Raw genomic sequence first — 25286 nt, 5'->3', positions numbered from 1 at the left:
CAACTGTATTTCAGCTACACTGCGGGTTAAACAGGCTTTTGTGAGCTGCAGTGCAAATGTAATCATTTCATATACTGTTGTTATTATGGAAAAATGAATTCTAAGCTAAAAACTTAAAAAAGAAATTTTATAAACATGAGAAATATAGTAAATAAAGTCCTCTTAATTTCTCAAGGCTGAAAATTTCACCATGACAGTTTTGGGACAGAAATGGGTATTTTTTTCCCATAGGTGCCCCATAGGGATATTTATCCCATAATTTATCTATTATGGTATCTTCCCAATATGATAGGCTGAAACATGAAATTGCTAGTATTTGACTATTTTGTACCTACAAAATTGTCAGTTCCACATTGTGTAATTTAACACAGATGTAAACCAGCCTTACTCTCCATTCATTATACAGGCCTTTTCTCTACTTCCCATTATACAATAGAAACAACTAACCATATTTGGTCATATTACACTATTTTACACATTTTATTACTTTTATTTTCATTTAATCCTATTTATTTAGCATATACTACATGCTAAGCATATTCTTTTTGTTCTATTTCATAGAGGTTATACATATTCATAACATAGATGTGTTTCATAAAAGTAACCAACGTCATAGTGTATGTGTGTAGAATACAGAAATACAGTTAATAAAGGTCATGAATAATTGCAGAAATACTACTGACGATTTTGTAATATCTTTCTGGTTTTAGACATACATGTGTGTTTAAAATGGGAGCATGATAAATATGTGGCTATAATTTTTAGATATTTAAATTGTATCTTTCCCGTGTCATGAACTACTCCATACAGACATTTCAATAACTGATACATCATCTGGTTTGGTTACACCAATACCATGTAATTCTATCCCTGCTTTTGGATAGTTAGCTCTTTCTATTTTATTTTCTTGGGGTATAACTGAGATACAACATTATTAGTTTCAGCTGTACAACATGATGATTTGTTATTTGTATACACTGAAAACAATCGAACAATAAATCTAGTTTTCCTTTCACAATATAAAGTTACATAATATCCAATACAATATTATTACTATAGTCACCACGCTGTACATTACATCCCCAAGGCTAATTTATTTTATGAGACTGTTTCTTTTTTTTCTTTTTAATTTTTTTTAGAGAAAGAGAGGGTGCATGCACCCACGTGAGGAAGGGGGTGGGGAGAGGCAGAGGGAGAGGGAGAGAGAAAATCTTAAGCAGGCTCCATGCCCAGCTTGGAACCTGATGAGGGGCTCCATCTCAGGACCCTAACTATGATCATGACCTGAGATGAACTCAAGAGTATATAGAGAATTTGCCAAAGACTCAATATAAAAAAGCCAAGGGATTTCTTTATAAAAATAAGTTTATTGAGATATGATTGAGATACAAAAACCTGCACATATTTAATGCAAACAGTGTGATGAGTTCAGAGATAAGCACAGCTGATCTTGAACAATACAGGTTTGAACTACAGGGATCTACTTAGGTGCGGATTTTTTTTTAGTGAATACAGTACAGAACTGTTTAAAAAAAAGAAAGAATTGGTTGCTTAACAGACCGAGCCATGCAGGTGCCAGACTGTTGTTAATTTCTCTCTACAACATGATAAAATCAGTATTCTTGCATATAAAATTTGCATACATCTGATTTCAAACATAAGACAGTATCTTCTTAGAAATGGACTTCCAGGTTTAAAGAGTAAATCCATTTATTTTTTTCAAATTATAAATCTCTTCTATGTTATTTTTTTAAAAAGACATAGGCAGTGCAAAACCCTCAAACAACACAGAAGCATGTGACAGAAAGGCGCAATATTGCAACATTACTGACTTTGAAGATGGAGGAAGGAGCCATGAGCCACAGTATGTGGGTAGCTCTGGGAGTTGGAAAGTAGGGTTAACATTTTCTCTCCTAGAGCCTCCAGAATGGAATCAGGCTGTGCTAATAGTTTGATTTCTTAGTTCAGTGTGACCCATTATGGACTAATGATTCAGAACTGTAAGACTATACATTCACATTGCTTAACTTACTAAGTTTCAGGTATTTTGTTATGGCACAATAACTTGTAGCAATTGTGAATAATACATGTGTTTATCCATTCACTTTTTGATAGGCATTTGTATATATTTTTCTAATTCCATGTATAATAAATAAAGTTGCTATAAACATTATTGTATAACTTGTATGAATACATATTTTTATTTCTCTTGGTTGAATTCATAGGAACTGTAATCACCCATTTCTATGGTAATTGAGTGTATAACCCTATAAGAAACTACTAAAGAATGCACAAAACCTGTAGCATTTTACAATCCTAAAAAATTTTTTGAGGGCTCGAATTACTTAACATCTTTGCTAACACTTGGTCTTGTCACACGTTTAAAGTCTTAGTCCTTGTAATAAGTGTGAAGTGTTATCTCAGTTTTTAAATGATTTTAATGAGATATAATTCACATGTCATAAAACTCACTCATTTGAAATGTACAATTACATTTTTCAGTAGATTCACAAAGATGTACAACCATCAGTAAACCAATTTATAACATTTACACCACTCCCAAAAGAAACTGTTAATTAGCAGACACTCCCAGTTTTGCCCCAAATCCTCTCATCCCCACCACCACCTAACCACAGACAACCAAACATCAATTTTCTGTCCCTATAGATTTGTTTAATCTAGAAGTTTCACACAAATAGAATTATATAGTATGTGGTCTTTTGTGACTTATTTCACCCACAATAATGTTTTCAATTTTTATCCATGTTGTGACATATATCACTACTTCATTATTTTTGTTGCTGAGTAACATTCCATTTCATACATATACCTTATTTTATTTGTCCGTCCATCAGTTGATGGACTTTTGGGTTGTTTCTAATTTTTGGCTATTATGAATAATGTTGCTATGAATATTTGTGAACAAGTTTTTGTGTGGATGTATTTTTTATTATGTTCAGTTAATGTATGTTTTAATTAATTTTGGATATATGCCAGAAGTGGAATTTCTATATCCTAGGGTAACTTCAAATTGTTTTGAAAAGTGACTATACCATTTCATATTCCTATGAACAATGAATGAAGGTTCCAATTTTTCTATATCCTTGTCAGTACTTGCTATTATACGTGCTTTTTTCTGATAGCCAACCTAGCCCACTATCTCATTTACATCACTCAATTCAGTAATGATGTTCAGTTACATTTGCACATGACCTTTGAAGCACCAAAGTATTTAATTATGATAAAGTCAAATTCATCTTTTTTTGTCACTTGTGCCTTTCATTCCTGTAGTTCTGTAGTGAGTTTTAAAGTTTGGAAATGTGAGTTCTCCAGATTTGTTCTTTGCTTTCAAGATTCTTTTGGTTATTCCTGGTCCTTTAAATTTCCATATGAATTTTAGGAACATATGTCAATTCCTGCCAAAAAAAAAAAAAAAAAGCCAAATGGAATTTGCTAGGGATTGTCTTGAATCTATAGATTAATTGGGTAGTATTGCCATCTTAACACTATTGTCTTTTGAAAAGAAACATATGCTATCTTTCCATTATCTTGGTTTTCTTTAATATCCTCAACAATTTTTCAGTTTCAGTGCATAAACCTTGTACTCTTGGTTAATTAGTTTCTAAGTCTTTTATTTTTTCATGTTATTGTAAATGGGATTGATTTTCTAATTTTATTTCTGGATTATTCATTGATAGCATATACAAATTTGATTGATTTTTGCATATTCATCTTGTACTCTGAAAGCTTGCTGAACTTATTAGTTCTAAGAGTTTTTATTAGCTTCCCTAAGACTTTCTATAAATAAGTTCATGTCATCTGCAAATAGATATAGTTTTACTCCTTCCTTCCCAATATTGATGCCTTTTATTCCTGCTTCTCTAACTGCCTTGGCTACAATTTCCAGTGCAATACTGAATAAAAATAGTGAGAGTTGACATCATTGTCTTGTTCTGGACTTAAAAGGAAATCATTCAGTCTTTCACCATTAAGGATGATGTTAGCTAAGGAGTTTTCGAAGATGCCATTTGTCAGGTTGAGGAAGTTCCCTTGTATTCCTATCTTTTCAGTGTTTTTATATTGAAAAGATATTAGATTCTTCCAAATGCTCTTTCTACATTTGCTGATATAATCATGTGATTTTTGTCCTTGAGTCTATCAATATGGTATAATATGTCGATTGATTGTCAGATATTAAACCAACAATGCATTTCTGATAAAATCCAGTTGGTCATGTTGTTTAGTCTTTTTTAGATGATGCTGAATATGGTTTTCTAGTATTGCATCTAGATTCACAAAGGACATTGGTGTGTGATTTTTCTCTCTGGTGATATATTAGTCTGGTTTTGATATCTGTGTCATATTCGCCTCACAAGATGAGCTGATAAGTATTCCATCTTCTATTTTTTACAGAAGAGCTTGTGATGAATCGGTATAAATTCCTCTTTAAATGTTAAGTAAAATTCTCCAGTAAAGCCATTTGGGTTTGGCTTTTCCTTGTGGGAAAATTCTTAAATAAAATTCATTCTCTTCACTCCTTTTAAATTTATTTAGGTTTTCTGTTTTTTCTTGAGTCAGTTTCAGTATTCTGTGCTCGTCTAGGAATTTGTCCATTTCATTTATACTATCTAATTTGTTGGTGTGCAATTGCTCTCTGCATTCTCTTACAATCGTTTTTTTTTTTTTTATTTCCCTCACATTGGAAGTGATGTCCTTTCTTTCATGCCTTATTTAATCACTTCAGTGTTTGTTTTTATTTTTTGTGTGTAGCGTTTTTTTCATTTTTAAGTTGTTTTTCTAATATCTATTTCGTTTATTTATCTGTTCCTATTTAAAAAATATTTCTTCTTCTTGCTTTGGTTTTAATTTCACTTTCCTTCTCTAGTTTATTTTTTCTAGTTTCTTAAGATAAGGTCATTGACTTGAAATCGTTCTTTCTTTTTAAATACAGATGTTTAATGGTATAAATTTCCCTCTAAGCACTTTTCTATCTGTATCCCCACAGCGTTAGTATGTAGCGTATCTGATGTTTTCATCTCAAGGTATTTTCTAAATTATTATTATTATTGATCCATTGGTTCTATAAACATGTATTGTTGAAATTCCACTTTTCTGTGAATTTCCCACTTTCTTCTGTTCTCGATTTCCAATTAATCCCACTGTGTTTGTAAAACATACTTTGTCTGGTTTCAATCATTTTTTTAAGTTCCCTTATTTTCCGTGTTATTTTTTTCCCATTTATATACCTTCTTTGGTGAGGTATCTTTGTATACTTGTATACTTAATTTTTTTAACAAGTATAATTAGCATAGAGTGTTATATTAGTTTATGGTTTCAATCATTTATTGAAACTTATTTTACAAACTAAGATATGGTCTTTCCTCGAAACTATTCCAAATGTTCCTGCTCTTGAAAAGAATGTGTACTGTCTTGCTTTTGGGTTAAGTGTTCTATGTATTCTGTTAGTGGTGCTAAGTCTTCCATAACTTTGTCATCTCCTGTCTAATTGTTATATGCACCATTGAAAGTTGGCCATTAAAAATTTCAACTCTTACTGTTGAGCTGTGTATTTCTTCATTCTGTTAGTTTCGCTTCACACTTTTTGTGGGGCTCTGTTTTTAGGTGGATGTATGTTTACAACTATTATACATACTTAGTGGATTGACCCTTATACCATTATAATATGCCCCTCTTTCTCTCTAGTAACACTTTTTTTTTCTTTTAATGTCTATGTTACTTGACTTTAGTATAGACACTCTAATTCTGTTATGGTTACTGTTTATTTTTCCCAACCTTTTGCTTCCAACCTACTTGTGTTTTTGAAACTAAAGTGTATCTCTAGTAGACAAAATATTGTTGGATCTTGCTTTTTTATCCAGTCTGTTAATTTCTGCCTTTGATTACATTTCTTAATTCATTCACATTCCTAGCTATTATTGATATAATTGTTTTATTTCTGCTATTTGAATCTTTTTTCTTTATGCCTTGTGTCTTTTTGTTCCTCAGTTCCTTCTTTCTTTTGTATTGACAGAATATTTCCTAGTGTCACATTTTAATTACTTTCATAATTTTTCCAATGTTTTTGTGTTAAATGTTTTAGTGATTGCTTTAGATCTACAATATTCATCTTGTCAGAATCCACTTCAAAATTATTATTCTAGATTTAGGGTATTTGTCTTAACAGAATCCACTTCAAATTTGTATTAAATTAATTCCAGATTTATAGAAATATTACTCCTTTATAGTTCTATCCCCCCTTCCTCCTTTTTGTGCTATTTTTGTTATACATATTATGTCTGTATATGTTACAAACTCAACAATTTCCTGCTATAGTTGTTACCTTATGTAATGTTCCCTTTTTTAAAGAAGCTGGGAAAGAAAAATAGAAAGTATGTATTTGTAGATTTGGTTATATTAACCTTCTTATTTACCACTTCTGGTTATCTTCATATGTTCCTGTGGATTCAAGTTAATTATCTAGTGCTATTTCCTTACTCCGATACAGCTTTGTTCCCACCCACCTCCTTTGTGCTATTATACAATTATATACACATTGTATTATGAAATTGCTTTTTAATCAGTTGAGAAAAAGGGAGAAGAAATACGCAATTATAATGTCTTTTAAAATCACCTGCTAATTACCTTTACCCATGCTTTTATTTTTATTACTTTTTTTTGGTTGGATTTTAATTACTTTCTGGTATTGCTTGTTTTCAGCCTAGAGAAGTCCCTTTAATATCTCTTGCAAAACACTTCTGCTAGAAACAAAGTCTCCTTCCCCCTAATAATCCAAGGATGTCTTTATTTTACCTTTTTTTAAAATTAACATTTCATTTTAAGAGAATTGCCATTTCACATGTCATTATAAGAAACGATACAGGAAGCTTTTGTGTTCTTTTTACCTGAGTTCCCACAATGGTTGCATCTTGCAAAATTATAACAAAACTAGATGTTGACATTGATACATTCAAGGTAATGCTTTCACCAGAAAGTTCCTTATGTTGTCCTTATCTGCCACGCACACCCACCTCCTCCTTAACCCCTTAGAAGTACTGATCTGTTATCCAGTTCTATAATTTTGCCATTTCAAGCATGTTATATAAATGGTATCACACAGTATGTAACCTTTTGAGAACTTCTTTGAGATTGGCCTTTTTTCCTCAGTAAAATTTTCTGGAGGTTATTCCAGGTTGTTTTCTGTATTTCTGTCATTCCTTTTACTTTATACTCTGAATAGTATTTCATAGCATGAATGTACCACAATTTGTTCAACTATCTACAGTTGAAAGACATCTGAGTTCCTTCTAGTTTTGGGCATTATCATATAGCTGCTATAAATATGCATTTACAGGTTTTTGCATGAAGTGTTCAGCATTATTTTGGATAAATACTCAGGAGTCCTATTCCTGGGTCCTGTGATAGTTTCATATATAGTTTATGAAGACATTTCCAGAGAGGTGTTACCATTTTATATTCCCATTGGAAAATGATGAGTGATCTAATTTATCCTCATTCTTTTTTTTTTAATTTAGCTCATTCTTACCAGCATTTGGTGTAGTCATTATACCTATTCAAAAATTATATCTATTCAATATTTTGCAATATATAAAAAGCTGTTCACCAACTGCACTATAATTTTAAACTTGACTTTTCTGTTTTTATCTTTATCACTGTTGCCTCTATTTTGATATAGTCAATTTCTTCTTTAACCCTGAGAGTGAATGAGAAAATTTTCAAATGTTCTCCTGTTATTTGTATGTTGATAAGATATTCATTCTGATTCATTGAATAGGGTTCAGCAAACTATAGCCTATAGGACAAATCTGGCCTATCAGCTATTGGGGCGTAAGAATTCCTATCCACTTCAATGTCCTTTTAGCTGGACTAAGAGTTGACATAAGACAGATTAAGGGGAAAAAATCAAATTTAATAGTGTATGTATGGAGAATCCACACCAACTTGGAAATTCCAAAGACAATTCAAGCAAAATGAGGTATATATGTCATCCCGAACTAATGAGAAGGGGATAGGTGTCTGGGACTTCAGAGGAAAGGAACACAATTTATAGGAAGATGAAAAAGAGTAAAGTAAAAGATGAAAAAGAGTAAACAAATTTTGCTGGGCCACTCAGAAACAATGGAACAAAGAGAGGTCCTTAATCAAAATGGCGTTGTTAGGTAACTCCCTGTCTACCACACCTAATTCATATCATAATGTAGTTAGTTATACATGGTGATAACTCTCTTCCTGAAACAGGTCCTCTACCTAGATTCTTTTTAGGCAGTTAAGGGTGGAGGTAAAGAGCTCTTCCGGAATCTGCTGGGTCTGATTGCTTTTTAACTCAAAATAGTCTTCATGCCAAAGTGGCCCATCTTAGGGCTGCTTGCTGTTGGCCCTTATACACCTGTTTTTGTAAATGAAGTCCTACTGGGACACAACCATACACATTTGTTTACAAATTACCTATAATTTTATATATGCCACAGAGTTGAGTAATTATAACAGAGACCTTCTGACCAACAAAATGAAATATTTACTATCTGCCCCTTTATAATAAAAGTTTCCCAATCTTTGCTGTAGAAGATTTTTTTTCTTCAAAATGTAATACCTGTGACAGATAATATTTCTCTGTTAATTATCCTTATGGAGAGGCTGGTTCCAACATTGGAAATTAAGGTGGCTTCTTCCAAATATTATGAAATTCCTTTCTGAATCTATGAAACTGAGACAGAATAAAAGAAAATAATTTAGATTTATTTCATTATTTTGCAGATCAGCTATCAAGTAATAATGAAGTATGTGAAGACTTAGAAACAGCCATGGTGGGGTGCCTGGATGGCTCAGTCATTAAGCATCTGCCTTCAGCTCAGGGCGTGATCCTGTGATCCTGGGATTCTGGGATCGAGCCCCACATCAGGCTCCCTGCTGGAAGCCTGCTTCCTCTCCCATTCCCCCTGCTTGTGTTCCCTCTCTCGCTGTTTCTCTCTCTGTGTCAAATAAATAAATTAGATCTTTAAAAAAAAAAAACAGCCATGGCAAGGATCCTTAGCTTTATACCAGGAATATTTTCCTCATTTAGTACCCCGGATTTATGTAGGATGGTATCCAAATCTTTGCTAGGCTATGATTAGTAGCCAGCCACACAATATCCCTGTTCTATCCTAGCTATGATCAAATCCAAGCTGCATGTAAATTGGCGTTTTGATTCCTATCATAAATGTAGAAACTGATATATTCCTGATTGTCAAAAACCTAAAATCTATCCTCCGAATACATCTGAACTAAGACTCTTCTTCCATCTACTTTCCCAGGCACACTTCCTTCATATTAGGTATTAAGGGATGAATTGGTAATGGATATTACCATTTTCTAGATTTTAGTTCTGTCTTTCTTTTTCTTTTCCTTTTTAAAGATTTTATTTATTTATTTGAGAGAGACAGAGAGCACAAGTGGGGGGAGAGGCAGAATGAGAGGGAGAAGCAGAATCCCCACTGAGCAGAGAGCCCTACATGGGGCTCCATTCCAGGACCCTGGGATCATGACCTGAGCCAAAGGCAGTTGTTTAACCAACTGAGCCACCCAGCTTCCACTCTGTCTTTTTTTTTGTTTCTTTAATTAAATTTTAAAAATATGTTAGTAAGTTCAACAGGAATATTGTAGTAAGCAGGAGGGTAATACATTCTTAGGTTATCATCTTGCCAGATGTCAACAAAATATTCTTGAGAAAAAGGAGAGAGAGAGAGACGGAACTGTCCCTTGTATAAAGGATAAAACAATAAAAGGAGAAGAAATAGCAGTAACAAATAAGCAACTATAGAAGTAAAAGTGATATCCAGGGGCCTCTGACTACATCAAAGTCATATAGCAGGTATAGCCAGATAAGAGTTCAGCTTGGTCATGCAGGGTGAAAATAAAACACATAAAATGTGGCATCCTCTCAGCACTCATTTTTTTATTTTTTGTGCTTCATGTCAAAGCTCATTTGACCTCAAAAGAAAAGGAAAAACCCAAATAGAAATATTTATCCACAAGGAACACCAAGTAAAATGCAGCTTAACAAGGAAGAGGCAAATTCCTTTTGTTCCTCTAAAGAGTGTCTTCAACAAAAGATATAGCAAACAGAGTTAAACTTGACCTATGTTATATAGTCTATCTGGGAGCTGTTTTATTTTGCATATCCTAATTCAATCTCACATTATCCCAAGGCACATAACAAATATGTATACAATCATAAACATTCACACCTGAAAAATAATCTCTATAAAACTTGTCTTCAATGATTTTTGGGTCATAGACCTTGGAGGATCTATGAAAGATATGGAGTTTTATTTTATTCCAAGAAAAAAAAATCACTTACAGTTTCAGGCATTTCAAATAGCTTATAGTCCAATCCTTTTCTAAGAAAATTTGTAAAAAAGCAATAGTAATAATAATAATAGTGGTATTTAGTGCTGTCTATATTTTCATTACAATGTTTTCTTTCTTTCTTCTTTTTTTTCAAAAGAGGCTACGGTTCTACAACAAACCACGCAGATGTTTTTCATTGATATCAGAGATTACTTAACAGTGATGCCCTAAATTCTATTTGCTATCATTCTTATTTTCTGATTAAGGCTAAATTGTCTTATATTTCCTCCTGCAGATGTCCTAGGGAACACTTGGTCCATGTTTGCTATACTTATATTCTGACCACAGAACAAAAACACCAGGGGAAATAGACGATTGAAAATTATATCTAAATTAGCCTGCATATTCCATTTCAGTATTTCTCATCCTAATAACTTAAGATATTTTATAAAGCCTTTAGAGAGTGTAGTTTCTATCTTAGATATGATTCATGTAGAAATGAGCTTCTGTCATCAGTCTGAGTAAATCTGCCTTAGCTGCTTTCTCTCAAAGAGTGTGATACTGAATTCCAGGGCTTGAAATTTTAGAGGAATTTTATATAGATCTCATTTAATTCATATACCTAAATCATAATGTTTGTTTGTTTGTTTCAATTTTTCACTTCTATTCAAACACTTTACTTATCCTCATTGATTATTCCTAATCATATCACAGTCTATGATTATCTCAAACCTGCTTTCAGATTAAATTCCAGCACCTCTATATGCTCACTAAAACCTTCCATTACTTAATTTTTAGATTCCTAGTGTTTCTCTGCTAAATCACAATTAAGGGGACATAAAGCTACCAAATGTCCTGATCTATTAGGAGAGTGAAAACATCAATGATATTAAATATAATTATGGTGCCAGTTAACTCCTATTTCAATGTAAGACTTTTTACATAACTTATATAATGTATATTAGTCCTGCTCTTGCTGGTACAAATATTACCCTCACAGAGTATAGAGACTGCAAGTGGGGGAAAACTGCTTCACTCCGTAGCTGTAGGTCTTTGTACCAGTTATGGTATCAGCTCTCTGACAGTGGCCTAAAACTGAACTCAGTCAGATGAAATTTGAGACTGAGTGACAAGCAGCAAATATTTAGCTATTATTTCATATATTATCTAATTGCTTTAGTTCACAAAACAATAGATATCCAGAAATATTTACTACCCTTACATTATTCATGTTTTCAAATATAAGCTTAGACATAATGAATCATTCTAAATTCTTTAAAAGGAATGGATTCTCTCTTATACCTGAACTATTGAACTTTTTTTTTTCTTCACCTGAATTACATTCTTCTATTTTTCTCTGCCTGGCTAAAACTTAATAAACTTTTGTGCATTAGTTTAGATATGGTTCTCATGACTCCACTTTTATCATGTACCTAACCCCATTTTATATCTCTTTCTCTAGGCTCTAGGCAATACGAAGGCAAACAAAGAATACTTAAAAAAACAAAACAAAACAAACAAACAAAAAACTCAAGTACCTATCACAGTGCCTGGCAACAGTATATGCACAATAAATATTCATTGAATAATGGAAAAATTGAAAGAAATCCAAATATCTCTCAAGTGCAAACTTAAAGGTGCAAAGTTAAATGATAGTAGGGAGGACCTAAGTAATAAAGAAAAATAATACTATTTCTGAGCTCGTTACCTTGATAACAAGGATTTTTAGGTTTTTAATACATATACAAATCATCATCAAGTTGTCTTTACATCCTAAACTCCTTATTATTATAAGTTTTTGATATTTCCCTTTTATAAACTCATTGTACTTTAAACATCTTATTATTTCTTTTATTGCTAGACTCTAAGTTGTATACGTGCAGGGCTGATATCTTCCTTGACCGTTGATTTCTATATCCAACACCAGCTGAGTGCTCAGCACAAAGTAGGTACTAAATAAATATTTTTAATCAATGAATGCATGAGTTATCTGAGTAAAAATGGCCTTCCATCTTATAATCTCTGCAGAGAGGTGGGTCTTAGGTAAATGGACCAATTTATGGCACTCAGAATCACTCTGATCTTGAAAGAGGACCATTCTCTGAGCTCAAGAGTCATGTTAAAAATAAAAACCTATCTCAACACATTGTCAGTAATAAGTACTCATGAATAAAAATATCTTCCAGATACTTAATATATCTGCAACAAAGATTTTTTCATCACAGACATAATGACACTTCTTATAAACCACAACAAAACACTCAAACTTCACATACCACACACACTTCATTCCCAATAAATTCCCCTGAGAAACAGATTACAAATATATGAGCTTATTTCTGGGCTCTTCATTCTATTCCATCAGTTTCTGTGTTTGTTTTTATGACAGTGCCATACTGTTTTGATTCATATGGCTTTGCAACGTAATTTTGAAATCAGGAAATCCAATGCCTCCAGTTTTGTTCTTACTGGTAAAGATTGCTTTGGTTATTCAGGGTCTTATGAAGTTCCATAAGAATTTTAGTACTGTTTTTTCTTTTTCTATTTCTGCAAAAAAATGCTATTGGAATTTTGATAGTGTATTGCATTGAATCTGTAGGTAGCTTTGGGCATCTGATAAGGGATTAATACACAAAATATATAATAAACACATACAACTCTGTAGCAAAAACAAGAACAAGTACAATGAGAAGGACAAACAAAACAACAACCAAATTATCTAATGGAAAATGGGCAAAGGGTCTGAACAGACATTTCTCCAAAGAAGACTTACAAATGGCCAATAAATATATGAAAATATTCTCAATGTTACTAATTATAAGGGAAATGCAAATCACAATTGCAATAAGATATCACCTCACATCAGTTAGGATGTCTATCACTAGAAAAATAAAAGATAACAAGTACTCCAAGAATATGGAGAAAAGGAACACTTTTACACTGTTGATGGGAATGTAAATTGGTACAGGCACTATGAAAAACAATATGGAGTTTCCTCAAAACATTAAAAAAGAACTACCATTCAGTTTAGCAATCCCACTTCTGAGCATTTATCTAAAAGAATTAGATGACACTCTCATGCTCATTGCAGTGTTATTCACAATAGCCAAGAGATGGAAACCATCTAAATGTCCATCAGCAAGTGAATGGATAAGAAAATGTGGTATATACTTACAATGAAAATAGGTGAAGGGGATTGAGTGCACTTATTGTGATAAACACTGAACAATGTATAGAGTTGTCAAATTATTATATTGTATATCTGAAGCTAATGTAACAGTGTATATTAGTTATAGTTCAATAAAAATTTTTAAAAACAATAAAATAAAATTTTTAGCTTACTCAAATATTAAAAAATAATAAATACAATGGAATATTATTATATCAATAAAGAGAAAGACATTCTGCCATTTGAGAAAATATGGACGAACCTGGAAGATATTATGCCAAGTAAAATATGCCAGACGCAGAAGCACTAGTGCTACATGATACCAGTTTTATGTGAAATATAAAATAGTCAAACTCAGGGGCTCCTGGATGGCTCAGTTGGTTAAGCATCTGCCTTTGGCTCAGGTCATAATCCCAGGGTCTTGGGATCAAGCCTTGTGTTCAGCTCCTTGATCAGTGGGGAGCATGCTTCTCTCCCTCCCTTTCCTTTAGCTGCTCCCCCTGCCGTGCTTTCTCTCTCACAAATACATAAATAAAATATTTAAAAAGATAAATAAAATAAAATAGTTAAACTCATAGAAGCAGAGATATTGATAGACATTAATAATCGTCAACTTGAGAGTGGAATGGTGGATAATAGTGACAGCACAAGGAGGGGACAGGAAAATGGGGAGGTGATGGTCAAAAGATATAGCTTCAAATTATACAAAATAACTAATTTCTAGAGATGTACTATACAGCATAATGCTTATAATTAACAATATTGTATATTCTTAAAATTTGCTGACTGTATAAAATTTATGTTAAGTGTTCTTACCATAAAGATTTACTAAAAGCCGGAGAAAACTTAGGGAGGTAGTGGGCATGTTTATGTCCTTGATAGTGATGATGGTTTCATAGGTGTACACGATCCTCAAACACATTGAGTTGTAAACATTAAATATATACAGTATTTTACATATCAATCATGTGTCAGTGAAGTGGTTTAATTAATTAACTAATTATTTCTACACTAAAAGTTAAAATAATAAAAGTCATTGATCTTGGATCAGAAAAAAATATGGACTTCACTGTTGAAATCCACTTCATTTCAGTTAATGATTAAAAAAGGGACAAAAAACAAAAATACAAACACAACACCAAAAACACAAGTTGCAGAGTAGCCAAACAAGAAATTTGTTATACTGTTGTGTTGATTTTTTTTTCCTAACACTTGTTCTCTTCTAAAAGTCATATGACACATTCCTAATATTATACTTTCCAGACATGTGCATCAGGCGCATGATATATGATGACTGGGAGAGTGGATAGGTGTCTCAGGGCATTCCTTACAAAAGGTTCAAAGCCGTGACCCTTATTTATGAGTCATGTCCTTCATCTTGTTGTACTTATCCCCAAAGAATGTTCAAGCTACTATAGTGACTGAGATTAAACAAATATACTTCTTCCGCTCTTACATTTCCTTTCTTGCAGTTTTTCTAAGTAAACTGTTTCTGTATTATGTATTACATTTCAGATACAACTTTAACTCTCTCCTAAATGCTAATGTAGCATAGCAGTTATAACACCACAATAAAAATAGACTATGTTAATTTTGGTCTACTTCTGATCTTAATAAAATAAATCCATAAGTAAAATATTTGGAGCTCATTTCCACTTTTCCTATTAATTTCCACTTGCCACGAATTCTTGAACACTGTCTGAAATTATGCCATAAAAGAAAGAGAAAATATTTCAATTATTTTCATCAATATTATTCTGCCTATCTCAGCCTCATCACCAGTACATCAATTACTATACTTGGAAATGCAACATGTGGATTTCAGTTTGTGTTTTATCAGGTGTTCTGCTCCTTATACACTGTAACCAATAATAGTAGTTGAACAAGATAGCTGCCATTACTACTCTTCCTTCCATCTGCCTTCACTAAACAGTCATTTAAAAATGTATAGTAAGGTCTCTATGTTATTTTAGTGTCACCTTCCTCTGATTTGCTAAGCAAAATTGATTATTCAGTTGTAAAAACACCGGTGGTGCAGCTTCATATAGATGGCTACATTGCACAGAACAAGCTCTGAGTGAAAGGTCTAGGACATACATATTTGGGTATTAATTGGTGTAAGAGAAACAAGCTGCAATCTACACCTTTTAACTTTTAAATAATTTGTTTTCAGAATCATTTTTTAAAAGCTTATACTCATGTACTAAAATGCCCACATCTAAATCGACTCAGCTTTTTCTTATTAAATTTTAAAGCACATATTTTAGAAGCACATTTTCATGTTTTCAAAAAAGTAAATATCAATAAAATAAAAATGAACAAGCCAGTCCAATTCCAATGGGAGCTTGTCTTATGAAGTAGATCAATGAAGATTCCAGCTAAGCTCCTAAGAAAAGAAAAATTGTCCACCTGCTAGGGGATCTGCATTTCAACAGGCTGTTTATATATTTGCTCATGTGAAAAAGGTGCCAAATGCTGTGATTTTTACCTCTTAGCTTTTCTAAGCAGGAATGTTTTCCTTAATAAAGATGTACTTTAAAAGTAAGTTAAGTGCTGTACATTTTTTATTTTTCTTTTTCTTATTTAAAGAAAATAGTTGGTGCATATAAAATACGGAGCAAATATAAACCTAAAGCATACTTTAAATTGGAGTAAGTGATGTATTCTATTTAAGATGTTACTTCAAGGTTGTGTAGAAATAGAATGACTTAAGAAATAGGAAACTAGGTCAGCTGAAGTTTTGTGTGAGCACAGTTTCCCAATGCATATGTGATAATAGAAAGACATCAAAATACATTGACATTTCTGTCTTCCCTCAGCTGCTATCTTCCAGAGCATCAAAAAATCAGTGGTGGACCAGTGATAACAAAATGCTTTTCCAGGGCATTCGATGATGCAGTGACTTGAAGGGAATCAATAAGATAGAAAGATGAGAGAGTCAAATGCATTCTAGCTATGGAGTAAAACTTCTTAATCTTCTTCAAAATTCTCTTGTGGTCACCTAGTAGAACAACGAAACCTGGAAGCCTTCTCTAAGCTGCCACAGGAGAAAGATGCACGTGTGTGCAAGCTAATTGTGATATAAATCTCTTCACTGGGAGCACAGTATAGCTTAAAGAGAGGACATTAAGAGTGGTAGAAATCTTTTTTTTTTTTTTAAGATTTTATTTATTTATTCGACAGAGATAGAGACAGCCAGCGAGAGAGGAAACACAAGCAGGGGGAGTGGGAGAGGAAGAAGCAGGCTCACAGCAGAGGAGCCTGATGTGGGGCTCGATCCCATAACACCGGGATCACGCCCTGAGCCGAAGGCAGACGCTTAACCGCTGTGCCACCCAGGCGCCCCAAGAGTGGTAGAAATCTTAATTGGAATCCTAGCTCTCTGAAATAGTTTTCTATGTGTTCTTCAGCAAATTACCTATTTTGAGACTGTTTTCTACCTATGGAATAGGGATGATAATGCATACATCATCATAAGATTGAGAAGTACATAATACAACTTTTGAAGTCTATCATATCATTCAATGAATGGTAGAGGCTTCTAACATTTAAAAACATAATCTCCAAAGTATATTAATTTTAATGGTTTTGATTAATCATTTTATAAATATACTTCACAACAAATTCTTACATTAGCACTACATACATATACGATAAATTACCAAGCCTTGAACTCTATAAAATAATTCTCAGCTTCAGAAAAAAGTGATCTTACATTTTTCTTTAGGGGAACAATGATAGGGTAACTTTATTCCTGAGGTTGAATTAACCAATCTTTTTACAACTTATATAGCAAACAAACTAAGATGTTATAATGAGAATTCTTAAGAATTCACAAGTACTTAGCTAAGAGTGTGTGGACTCATTTTACCAACATCCTTACTTCTGAATGCTTATATAAGAACACTGAAATTATTGGTATTTTTCACTATACTTTTTTATATGACCATAGATATTTTTTTCCTTTCAATATGTAACATTTCCCGTACTAATATATCCAGATGATACAAAAAAAGAATGCCTTCTACTGACAGTTACAAAACACATGTGCTTCTAGTTAAATTGCCTTCCTTATAAATACCCCCAAATAACATGTATAACATAACAAAAATGTATTAAAAATGTCTTACTCGCCAGGGTCTTGATATTTTAATTATGTAACAGATATCCAGAAGGCAAATATAACTAGATATTATCAACCAGTTCCATAATCCTATCAAACTTTTGACCTATATCTTTGTATATTCTGGTTTTACCTATTTTATTATGAATGAATTATCCATGTTCTTAGCTAAGGACATCCTTCCCCTCATCTCCTCCCATCTAATTAGGGCTATTGCTTCAGCAATTTCCCCTCTCACTCTCTTCTGAATCATTTGCTTCTTGTGTCTCTATTGGATCATTCTTACCAGCACATGAACTTCATCTTATCTCTTCCATGAAGGAAAATAAAATATGTCTTCTGATACCAAATCACTCTCCAGCTGTTACCGTCCTAATTCTCTGCTCCCCTTTTGATAACATATCTGAAAAACAAAATTATGAGTTCAAAATACACAGTTCCTTTCCACTTATTTTCTAAATCCCACTCCAACCAGATTTTCACTTCCACTACAACTCTGTACCCTCTTGTCAAGGTCAACCATAACTCCCGCAAAAATAAATCCAATGGTCAATTTTCAGCCTCTACCTTACTTCAAACAACACAATTATATCAACAGTCATTATTTCCTCCTTCTGGAACCATTTGCTACACTTGGCATTCAAGGCAAGTTCTTCTCTAAAACCTCTGGCCATACTGTTTTAGTCTTTTTCTTGATGGCTCTTTCTCATCTTTACTCTCTGTACTCCCTTTCCGGATAACCTCATCAACTCACAAAGCTTTAAGCATAATCTATGCTGCTGATTCCCAGCTTTATGTCTCTAGTCTGGAAATGTACTCCAATTTCCAGACAAAAAATTCGAATTTCCTATACATTGTTGTCACTTGGAGAGTAAGTAAAATCTTAACATGTCCCAAATGTTGCTTGCCATCTAGTAAATGCTAATTATACTTTTGTCATTCCTCTGTTAAACAAATAAACAAAAATATTAATGTATCAGCATTTCATTTTCTCATTTTCCACCTCTCATTTATCAGCAAATTTTTTGCCTCTACTTTCAAAATTTAACTAGGATGCGATCAATTTTAACCATTGCACAGCTATCATCTTGATCTAATCACCAAAATTTCTTCAGTGGTTTCTCAGTATCCTCCATTCTTCCATCGTATCTCACTTCCACATATTCTGAAAACAGCAGTAACAATGAGACTATCTGCTTAAAAGTCAGATTAAGGTACTGTTTCCTTAAATCCTACATTATCTTCTCACTCATGTATGATCACAGAAAATACATGTTGTAAATGACTGTATAGTTTATCTATATACACACATACATAATTATGCTGTGGCATGATTATGATAAGTGAGAAATAAAAAAACTTGTAAACATAAAATTCCGTGTTAACATGAAATTCAGGAGTGAAAGCGTAACAAAAACATAGTAAAAGAAGAAAATATGTGAAATAAAAGCTTTTTTATGAAAATATTTAAAAGAGATTATGTTGAGTAGCATATTATAAAGGTGTTTCATTCCCACTGGATAAAAGTAAATGAACGCTAATAGTGCTTATATGCTTTTTAAAATTTTTAAATATCAATATTTACAATACACAAGAAATTTTATCTTTCAATTATACTTGAATATATAATGAAAAATGTTATATTTCCACTTAAAATATATAGAGAAGAAGCTTCTTGAAATTCAGTTAGGGTATAGAAAACAGTAATGGAGTTCCCTTAAAAAAAAAAAAAAAAGAACTACCACATGAACCAACAACCTCACTTCTGGGTATATAACAAGAGGAATTGAGTTAGGATCTCAAAAAATATCCACAATTTCATGTTCATTGCAGCATTAATTTTAATAGCCAAGGCACAGAAACTACCTCAATGTCCATCTGTGGATCAATGAATAAAGAAAATGCAGAACATAGATACAGGGAAATGTTATTCAATTTTTTAAAGAAGAAAATCCAGCTATTTGAAACAACATAGATGAACCTGGAAGACATTATACTAAATGAAATAAGCTGGACACAGAAGGACAGATGCTGCAATACCACTTTAATGAGGAATCTAAAATAGTCCAGTAGAATAGAGCAGAAAGTAGAATGGTGGTTGCCAGGGGCTAGAGGCAGGGGGAAGTGAGAAAATATTTGTCAAAGGGTAAAAGTTTCAGTTACGCAAGATGAATAAGTCATACCTCTATGGTATGGAATAGTGCCTATAGGTAACAATAATGTATTATATACTTAAACATTTGCTGAAGAGGTATGTCTTATATTAAGTGTTCTTATCACAAAAAATGAATGAATAAATAGAGGATGGGAAGAAACTTTAGGAGGTGATATATATGCTTATGACATAAATTATGGTAATGTTTCACTGGTGTACACTTATCTCCAGACTTATAAAGTTGTACACATTAAATATGTTCAGCTTATTGTATGACAGTCATTCCTCAAGAAATTGGCTAAAAATATAAAGAGGGTGCCTGGGTGGCTCAGTCACATAAGAGTCTGCCTTCAACTCAGGTCATGATCCCAGGGTCCTGGGATGGAGTCCTGCATCGGGCTCCCTGCTCAGTGGGAGTCTGCTTCTCTCTCTATTCCTCCCCCGTGCTCATGGTCTCTCTGTCTCTCACTCTCTCTCTCAAATAAATAAATAAATAAATAAAAGCTTTTAAAAAATTAAAAAAAAAATAAAGAAATGCACATCACTTCTGTGGGTTATTACCAAAAGTGCATAACCCCAGTAAAATCATTGGAAATATCAGGCAGAATCAAAAGAGGGAAATTCTACTAAATAGGTGAAATTTATTTCTTTGAAAATGCCAAAATTATGCAAGTTAAAGACAAAGCACCTGTAACACATAGGAGTAGACATAAGGGGAGAGAGCAACTAAATGAACTATGAGATTTTCATTTGGATCCTGGAATGAAAAAATGACATTACTGGAAAAACTGATGAAATTTTAATAAAGTTTACAGATTTTAATAACATTGTATCACTATTAACTTCTTAGTTTTGTTAAGAAAAGTATGGCTATGTAAGATATTAACTTCAGGGGAAGCTGAGTGACAAGTATATGGGAACTCTAAACTACATTTCCAACTTTTCTTGTGTCTAAAATTTTTATGCTAAATTTGTAAATCTGAATATCAAAAAAAAAAAGTTTTAAAAGGACCCCCAAATTAATTTTAAAAAAGGATACATTTTCCCATTCATTAAAAAAATACTTTTAATGAAAATCAAAAGAAGTCAAGTCCTGGGCCAGATTCTATAAATAAAACACAACTTTGGAGCCTCACTTAAGTTTCAGGAACACATGTTTCTCAAGCTGTCCTTTGAGAATTTAGATCTAACTCACCCTAAGTCTATCCTGTTATTAATAATTTAACTAATTGATTTGTTCATTAATATGGATTCAGTAAATTATAATTCTTGGCATAGAAAGATAAATGAAGTGTGTTCCTACCACGTAAGACAATATACCTCAAAATATAGTTTCCTTCAAAGGAGAGTCCCTATTAAAGACTCAGATTACAAAGCTCCACACAAAAGTCTTAGTAAGTTTGGAGCTGGGAAACAAGCTCCTCAGATAATTTTGATAAAAATTAACATTTAAAGATCATAATATAAATATTACATAGATCTATAAAGCATAAAATATTACTATATTACTATTTTTATATATTGAAATGTGCTAACATTTTTAAAGAGTAAGCAAAGTTTTTAAAAAAATAAAACATTTGTATAAAAAAGATATTGATGTGGTCCTGAAAAGTTTGAATTTAGCAGATAAAACCAATCATTCCAGGGATAGAAATTACCATATAAAAGAGCACACACTGCCCAGAGCAATCTACACTTTCAATGCAATCCCTATCAAAAGACTATCAACATTTTTCACAGAGCTGGAACAAACAATCCTAAAATTTGTATGGAACCAGAAAAGACCCCGAATCATCAGGTGATTGTTGAAAAAGAAAACCAAAGCTGGTGGGCATCACAATGCCTGACTTCAAGTTATATTACAAAGCTGTGATCATCAAGGCAGCATGGTACTGGCACAAAAACAGACACATAGATCAATGGAACAGAATATAGAACCCAGAAATGACCCTCAACTCTATGGTCAACTATAGATATAGTCGACAAATCAGGAAAAAAAGACAGTTTTTTCAATAAATGGTGCTGGGAAAATTGGACAGCCACATGCAGAAGAAAGAAACTCAACCATTCTCTTACACCATACACAAAGATAAACTCTAAATGGATGAAAGGCCTCAATGTGAGACAGGAATCCATCAAAATCCTAGAGGAAAACACAGGCAGTAACCGCTTTGACATCAGCCACAGCAACTTCTTTTAAGACACGTTTCCAAAGGCAAGGGAAACAAAACCAAAAATGAACTTTTGGGACTTCATCAAGATAAAAGACTTCTGCACAGCAAAGGAAAACAGTCAACAAAACAAAGAGGCAGCCCAGGGAACGGGAGAAGATATTTGCAAACGACACTACAGAAAAGGACTGGTATTCAAGATTTATAGAGAACTTCTCAAACTCAGCACCTAAGAAACAAATAATCCAGTCAATAAATGGGCAGAAGACATGAAAAAAGACTTCTCCAAAGAAGACATATGAATGGCTAACAGACACATGAAAAAATGTTCAACATCATTAGCCATCAGGGAAATATAAATCAAAACCACAATGAGATACCACCTTACCCCAGTTAGAATGGCAAAAATTGACAAGGCAAGAAACAACAAATGTTGGTGAGGATGTAGAGAAAGGGGAACCCTCTTGCACTGTTGGTGAGAATGCAAGTTGCTACAGCCACTTTGGAAAACAGTGTGGAGGTTCCTCAAAAAGTTAAAAATAGATATATCTTATGACTCAGCAATTACACTACTGGGTATTTACCCCAAAGATAGAGATGTAGTGAAAAGAAGGGGCATATCTACCCCAATGTTCATAGCAGCAATGTCCACAGTAGCCAAACTGTGGGAAAAGCCAAGACGCCCTTCAACAGATGAATGGATAAAGAAGATATGGTCTATATATACAATGGAGTATTACTCAACCATCAGAAAGGATGAATACCCACCATTTGCATCAACATGGATGGAACTGGAGGGGATTATGCTAAGTGAAATAAGTCAAGCAGAGAAAGACAATTAACATATTATTTCACTCATATGTGGAATATAAGGAATAGCACAGAGGATCACAGGAGAAGGCAGGGAAAACTGAATGGAAAGAAATCAGGGAGGGGGAAAATCATGAGAGACTTTGGACTCCAGGAACCAAACTGAGGGTTACAGAAGGGAGGGGTGATGGGTATTAAGGAGGGCATTGTGGTGATGGGTACTGTGTGTTATACGCAACTAATGAATCATTGAACACTACACCAAAAATAATGATGTACTATATGCTGGCTAATTGAATATAATAAAAAAAAACAGGGAAAAAAAGAAAGTACACAACACTCTATGAAATGATACTCTAAAGAAAAGAAAAGCACTCCTCCTTTAAGAGCAGATTTAGAGACCAAATTAATCTGCGTTTGTGACTTAACATAAAATGAATGATTGCCAAATGATTTTCCTAAGTCAGAATTTAAGAGGATTTCTCTAAGAGATATGAAAATGAATAAAATAAATCAGAACCAGGGGTAATTCATTTTATAACACATTTTTTTGGAGTGATTTTAAGAAAAGTTGAAAAGAAAGAACGTACTTTCTTTACACCCTTCATCCATCTTTCTCAACAAACTAACAATAAATTTGTCAAGATAGCATCCTCTACAGTTAACATATTATATTCATGATAAGTATTTATTCCATAACTATGATACATTTATCAAAAATTAAAAAGTAACAGTGATACAATTAGATAGCTTAGGATCAAACTCAGGATACCATATTGCATTTAGATGAATTCTGTTTTAAAATGTCATATGCTTTATTGATCTGATATGTTTAAAGTAAAAGACTAAGTCTGAAAAAGTTTTTTATTTTTTTTTAATAGACAGGTAACCTTACAATGTCTGTACAAGTATAATACTAGGAAATCATATTAAGTACCGTGAAGGTAAGTCAAAATACCTGTTAAATACATATGACATTGGTAAGAACTGAAACACAATAAGTTAAACAATCTCTCCATCCATCCATCCACATATCCAGCCACTCACCAACCATCCATCCATCCATCCATCCATCCATCCATCCAAATAAAATAAATCAATATCACATTATATTTCAATAATAGATATATCACCTATTATTTCCATTCAGTTGTACTCTGAAACAAGAGCAATGCTAAACTTGCTGATTTCACCATGACTAATCAGAGCTAAGCTATTTAGTGGTAATTTGCAAATATAATATCAAATTCTAGAATTGTAAAGATAAATGTATTTAGCTAACATCAGAATGAGTGTGCCTGAGAAAAATAACTAGATTCAATCATTTTATGTGTGTGGTAGAACATTTTGTGATTCAAGTTGTGAAATTTAAGATCGTGTTCCCTGTGAATATTTCAGAATAATATCATTTATTGTCCTGCCCAATTTAATATTTAATCCTGTCATTTCCTTTAGCGTAATTGCTTCAACATTAAAAAAAATCAGGTTTTTTTCCTCATGAGTTTTACATGTATTTTCTGTATTTGTTATTATTCTTATTGCTATTTTTATTATGTTCAGTTAGCCACTGTATAGTACACCATTAGCTTTTGATGTAGTGTTCAATGATTCATTAGTTATGTATAACACCCAGTGCTCATCACAACATGTGCCCTCCTTGGTACCCATCACCCTATTACCCTCTTCTCCCACCCCTCCTCCCCTCTGAAACCCCTAGTATGTTTCCTGGGGTCCATAGTCTCTCATGGTTCATCTCTCTCTCTCTGATTTTCTGTATTTGAATGTATATTATCAGAACCAAGGCCTTATATACCACACTATTTTTTTCTTTAACATGGTAACAATTGATAGAACTGCCTAAAAGTTATTTTCTTTGAAAAACAGAGAAACTCAAATTCAAGAGAATTGACAATATCTCTAAAGGCTAAACGACAGGACACAATAAAAATGCCAATTTAACTCACTCCAAAATGGGCTATGCAAACACATGTTTAGTAAGCACACTTTTTATCTTCATTCTTTTTATAAGATACCAACTTAGTATTTCACATGTTGAAATGGTTGAAGTAGTAGGGAATTTTGAGTTTGAACCTTTATTATAAGGTATTTCTTTATTCACTTTTACTACAGAAAAACATAAATAAGTTTCTATTAAAAAACTCTTTTTGGTTATACCGTAGTCAGAATTCCTCATGATATCCCAGTGTGATAAATATACATCCTTTTTTCCCTACTGTTTCTCTCTTTCTTAGGGGAGGTAATGTGGTGCATTCTTTCATTTCCTTGAACTTCTTGTGTTTTGAGGAATATACAATGTAATGGACAACTTTGTTATTTACATATTATTATTTTATGATGCCTCTGAGTATAATATTTTCACTGATCCAAAAATTTATATATTTTATTACTATTTTCATTGAGTCAATTTTTATTTTATTAATGTTTATTTCACTTAATGTTTATATGTGGGTTATTTTTCCAGAGCAATTGGATGAAGTTATCATTAACTAA

The sequence above is a fragment of the Ursus americanus genome, chromosome 18 (assembly GCF_024610735.1).
Source record: "Ursus americanus isolate L20-20 chromosome 18, mUrsAme1.1.p, whole genome shotgun sequence".
Lineage (NCBI taxonomy): Eukaryota > Metazoa > Chordata > Mammalia > Carnivora > Ursidae > Ursus > Ursus americanus.
This window is presented reverse-complemented; position numbering follows the sequence as displayed.